The 6,147-nt window shown below is 34.0% G+C and overlaps 1 pseudogene; it reads left to right on the top strand.

Annotated features, from left to right (window-relative positions):
* Positions 1-1,503: 1,503 nt before the first annotated feature.
* LOC124912855 lies at positions 1,504-5,486 on the top strand (annotated as a pseudogene).
* The last annotated feature ends 661 nt before the right edge of the window (positions 5,487-6,147 follow it).

The following is a 6,147-nucleotide window of genomic DNA, read 5'->3' as shown; positions in this document are numbered from 1 at the left end:
ATATATGACCAAGTTAGCATAGGCATCAGGTCATTGGCTGCTCCCATTTTGCTTTAGCTTCTTGAAAGGAATAATATTTTACTGGAAGGCGGATCGTTCTAGAGTGCTGGAAAATCGCCTTCCTAATGGATTGTATTATCCACCAGTATGCATAAATAGCAAACCTGCAACCAGCTTGAGGCTTGAATTTCTCAACACTTTTCAGAAGACCCATGCTCCCTTCCTACAACAAAAGACTCAGTTTAAATTGATAAAATAATAGTTTTCAAATAGGCTAAATAATTTATTCAAGTTTTGCTTGTACCTGTAACAAATCATGAAGTTTGAGACCATTATTCTGATACTGTTTAGCGATGTGAACCACCATCCGTACGAAACGCTAAGCACTTAGCGAAACGCTAGGCACTTAGCGAAACGCTAGGCACTTAGCGAAACGATAAGCACTTAGCGAAATGCTAAGCACTTAGCGAAATGCTAAGCACTTAGCGAAACTTCCCTGAAACAGAAATATGAACCAGAAATATGAACCAATATGATATGAACGAACCAAATAATAAATATGAAACATTATAAACCAAATAAGAACAGAAGGGTTTGAGAATATCATGGAAACATCCTTAGAATCGACACCATAGAATCATCCTTCACCTGACCTGCATGCAAAATAGGTTTAGGGTTAGGGTTTGAAAGAAATGAAGATAGTGTAAATCGATTTAGGTTTAGGGTTTGAAAGAAATGAAGATCGTGCAAATCGATTTAGGTTAGACCGCCGCCCCGCCGCCTCTGCCTCCGTCGTCTCCGTCGCCGCCGCCGTGAAAGAGAGAACAAGAGAAGAGAGAGAAAGAAAATGAAAAAAATGAAAAATTAGAGTATTTATACTAAACCTAATTCACTTAGCGAAACGCTAAGTCTCTTAGTGTTTCGCTACAAAGGTAATTTCGTCAAAAAAAAATAAAAATACCACGAACGCAATTTAATTAATAAATTACCACCAGATCAAATAACCTCATCTTTGAGGTTATTTAATCAAATTTCCCGTTTATGAACGGGCATGCGAGACATAGAGCTAAGACACTTTCTCAAACGTAACCTAACACTTCATCTTAATCTCTGATTTGCATTACCTGTGCTTTCTTTTCTTTCCATGTTTCTCGAGGATTAAAGTGTGGTGGGACTCTGAGCTAGTGGTCTTCAAAGATGTTTATAGTTCTTTCTCATCTTTCATTAGATGAGGTAAAGAAGAGGATGATAATCTTAAAGATGAGGTCTTTTAGCAACCTATTAAGTTATAATCTTAGGATGAAGGTGTTTTTAAAGAAAGTGAGGATGAAGAAAGATACATACACATGATTTTTTTTGTTGCTATGTATATATTAACTCATGATTCTTTCTTCTAGATATGCAAATGAATTTCTGTTGCTATGTATACTGAGTTTTTCAATTTTTTCTTTATCTGTAGGACATCTTTTCCAAAAATAATTGGTTCTTGGGTAGCCCAGAAAAATGGTTTCATTCTTCTTTGAGCAGCCCATCGACGAAGTTGATCTCCAGGATGTTGAAGACAACGACGACGAAGAGCTTACGATGCTGCCTGGTGATAAATCGTCTCAATCCCCATGGGATTTTGCTTCCTACTCTGAGTCAGTTGCGGAGGAACACGCCCGACGCAGCACTACTTCTATAGTTTTAAAATCACCAAAGCCTTAAGACAACGTTCAGCTCCTATTTCTAATGAGGATGATGAATCCCCTGCCAACTCAGAACTAGACTACCAAGTGAGTTGAATAAACAAACCCTTATATAATTTCAATTTTAGCTTTCTTTCTAACTTTTAAAAAGCTACCTGAATGAATGTGGGATTCTTTAGGAGGACTAAACACCAGAAAAAGATGATGAGGTGCGTAATACTGGTGATATTGCCAGTAAACCATTCTTTGCCCCAGCTGAGGGAGCTTCTTTCAAGGCAAATTCATTTATGGAGCTTAATCTGTCCAGGCCACTGATTCGAGCTTGTGAGTCTATACTAAGCCCACTCCAATTCAGGTACTTGTAGTGTTCTTTTCTAAAGCTATTGAGTCTATTTCTTATACACTACTCATCTGTAGTGAATTTGATTTCTTTGCAGGTTGCCTGCATCCCATTGGCCTTAGCTGGCCGTGATATATGTGGAAGTGCTATTACTGGCTCTGGAAAGGTATGGAATCGAACCAATGAAGAAGATGCATGCTTTTAAAGTTCCTAAGACAAACTGGCTGTTCAGAGTCATACTGGTGATTATAACATTGCAGTTAACTTGCAAAAGCTAATATGAAGCAACTAGTTTCATGAATTTATTTTGTCCATTGCAGACTGCTGCTTTTGCACTGCCTACATTAGAGAGACTGTTGTTCCGTCCAAAACGGATTCCAGCTATTCGAGTCCTTAATCTTACTCCAACCAGGGAGCTGGCCGTCCAGTAAGCATTGTTGGTTGATATAGTATTTTTTTTTATTGTTTCTTAGTCTATCAAATTTTGCACTGCCCTCTAGATTCAGGTAGCTTGAAATATATGTTGACATTAAACACTTGCACCCTTAAGAATTTCATTCTTCTTGTAGGGTCCATAGTATGGTTCAAAAACATGCTCAATACACAGACATCAAATGCTGCCTGGTTGTTGGTGGACTATCAACAAATGTATCTTATTCATAGTGTCTTTGCTACTTAGGTATTTTGAGCTAAGAGAATTTTACGTTTTCATATATTAATTTTGGCGAGTTAAGGCTGAATGTTGTAAAGCAACCTTTCCACCCATCCTATCTTAGCACACTCAAGAAATGATCATTTCAGTTAGGTTATGTTTTGATGTACATAATTCGAATATAATTAAATTTAAAATTTTATTTACAGGATTGGAATTACTCTATAAGAATTGGAATTGAATTATAATTCAATTATCATGTTTGGAAAAATCATGGAATTGCAAACTGAAAATCGCAAACAGTTTAGTTCAATTGGAGTTAGAATTCATATTCCAAATCCTTAATTTTGAATCATCAAACATACAATAAATTTAGAATTGCCCCCACAATTCCAATTCCATCATTACCAAAATTACCTTCGAGTCCTCTTTTTTTGTCTCTTTATGGGTGATTTTGTCTGATATTGGCATTGTTTTAGATGCAAGAGGCAGCCCTGAGATCAATGCAGGATGTTGTTATTGCAACTCCTGGACGCTTGATAGATCATTTGCGCAACTCTATGTCCGTTGATTTGGATGATCTTGCATTTTTAATCCTCGACGAAGCTGACCGTCTTCTGGAGCTTGGATTTATCTATGAAATTAATGAACTGGTATCATGATCATCATTATGATTTCCACTTTATTTTTTCTTAATAAACAAATAGTTTTACCCCTTAATTACACAGGTTAGACTGTGCCCAAAAAGGAGACAGACCATGTTGTTTTCATCCACCATGACTGAAGAAGTTAATGATCTTATCAAGCTTTCCTTAACTAAGCCATTACGCCTATCTGCTAATCCAACTGCCTAAAGGCCAGCAACATTAACAGAGGAGTAATTCCCTTGTTCTTCTGCCCTTGGCCTTCCTTTAGCCATTTAATTCTACATTTGCAGCCCCCAAATATTACGCTATTCTCTGTCCTTCTAATTTTTTGTTTTTTCGGTTGTTGCTTGTGAACAGGGTGGTTAGGATACGCAGGACGCGTGAGGTGAGTATTTCTGATGTTGGGATTCTCAATTTATTTCTGATGTTGTCTCCTTGTAATTCCTTAGTGTTAAGTATTTTTTTTTAATTCTTCAATCTGTTAAAGATGGGCTATATCAAGAAAGTGTGTTCTTACATAGGGCCATTTTATCCATCTTCTTTTCATGTTGATCCGGATTTGAAAAATCTATATTGGTTATGAAGCAACAAAAATTACACTCTAATTTGGATCATGCCAAACAAAAGAAATGACTTTCAATTTCTAGCTTTGACAATTTTCCTATAAGATCGTGATTGTGACAATTTCTAAATAGGCTCATAATTGAGTGCTTTGTGTAGGGACTTGATATTATTGGTGTTCAAACCGTCATAAACTTTGCATGCCCTAGAGATCTTACCAGGTAAGTAGGATGTTCAGTAGTTATGATATAAATAGCTCTTGATTCTTCTATGGAAACTGGAGTTGTATCTTCCATTTCTTCTGTTTGGTCAAATCTGATTTTTTATTCTTCTTGGCTATTTGTGCAGTTACATTCATCGAGTGGAGCCGGTAGAGAAGGATATGCTGTTACATTTGTCACTGATAATGACCGTTCCCTCTTAAAGGCCATTGTATGCAGTTTCTTCCTATTTCTTCCATTACTGGTTTATTGAGGTTTAACACGACAAAAACTAGTGAAATGCAAGAATAATACAATTAATATTTTTCAATGCGAGAAAACCAAGTTCATTGAAATGATTATTCTCTCCATATGATAGGCAAAAAGAGTTGGTTCAAAGTTGAAGAGCCGTATTGTAGCAGAACATTCAATAACCAAGTGGTCTCAGTTCATTGAGCAGATGGAAGATCAAGTTGCAGCAGTCCCTCTGGTATTTATTGTTTTTGTTATGAAGTTCTGATTCTGAAGCACAACTAGGAAGGACCTTGTTAAATATAACCTATTGGTTGGAAAATTGGGTTATTACTATTAGCCAGCTACTAATTAACTGCAAAACTATTTATTTAACTACTCTTCCATCTTATCACTTCCTCGTGTTACTTTAGTTCCTTACCCTATCGCATGTATCGCCTTCATCAAACAAGCCTAGGTCTACGAAACCCCTCCTGCCCCATACAAAGAAAGCTAAAGAAACCATATATTTGTGCATGTTATATTTTTTGAATTCTTCGAGTTCTTATTTGTTATCCTTTTCTTTCGTGTGCAGAGAAGAGATGACTTTAAGAAAGGCCGAAATGGAGGTGACAAAGGTTAGCATTAATTTTTACATTGCATTGTTTAGAAAAATTATATTTTCAACAGTTTATTGCAATAATAAGAGACAAACTGGATTATTTGCTCAAAAGTTTCTTTGTAACATTGTATCTTAAAGAAACAAAAATAGACATTTATTTATTTTAATTGCATTAACATATTTATATTCTTTAAGTCTTCTTAATTATAACATTTCAAATTACATAAAATTAATGTTTTCAACAATTGTTTGTACTTTTTCTGAATCCAAAAAGGGAAAAGAAACAATCTTGGAAGGTCACAACATTTTAATTAATAGTTTTAAGAACATTACTTGTTTCCCTTGTATGCTGCAACTTTTAATAGAACATGTCCAAGGGTAGTGACATTGAGATATATACAATTCAATCAAATTAATATTAGGTTTATATAAATTATATATTTTACAAATATCAAAATAAAAATACATAAGGAAAGCCTTTAGGCTTTACATATATCTTTGTTTTTGCAGATTGTGAACCTCTAAGTCCAGACCTATGGGTCTGATTTAATAAAAAAAAATTAAATTTGGTTTTGATAAAATACACACAAATAAAAAGGAAAAAAGTATTACAAATAGAAGCTAAATTCCAACACCAAAGTGCAAAAATAAAATCACATAAAAGACTATTGGATTGCACAATTTGAACTTTGGTTAATTATTTAAATTAGTTTTGGTTATTATTTGTAAATATTATAATATGGTTAATGACAATATATATTTACCAGTCCATTTTTTTAATATAGGTTTGTTATTTTAGTTTAACAAATACTTAAATATTATAACAAAAACATATATTTTTTCGATTTTTTGGGCTACGTGTCAACTTAACCTACTCCGACCTGATACAATCCTAATTTATTCAGGTCGAACCACCTTTATGCGTGTGGTGTCTTCGCCCGTTCATAATATTTTGGTTGTGATAGAATATGTCGTGCTAATTCAAGTTTTGTCGTGTTTGTGCTTGCAATTTGTTGATTCATGTTTATTATTATTATTATTATATTAAAATGCATATGAGTTGATTAATATAATTCAAATTAAACAAATTAGTTTTATTTAAATTTATAAAGGTTATTTTGTAAATATTTATATTTTTATTTATAATCTTAGTATTATTTAAAATTATTTATTTATCAATTTATTATTAACTATGATTACAACAAA

This window comes from Impatiens glandulifera, chromosome 8 (assembly GCF_907164915.1).
Source record: "Impatiens glandulifera chromosome 8, dImpGla2.1, whole genome shotgun sequence".
Lineage (NCBI taxonomy): Eukaryota > Viridiplantae > Streptophyta > Magnoliopsida > Ericales > Balsaminaceae > Impatiens > Impatiens glandulifera.
This window is presented reverse-complemented; position numbering and strand designations above follow the sequence as displayed.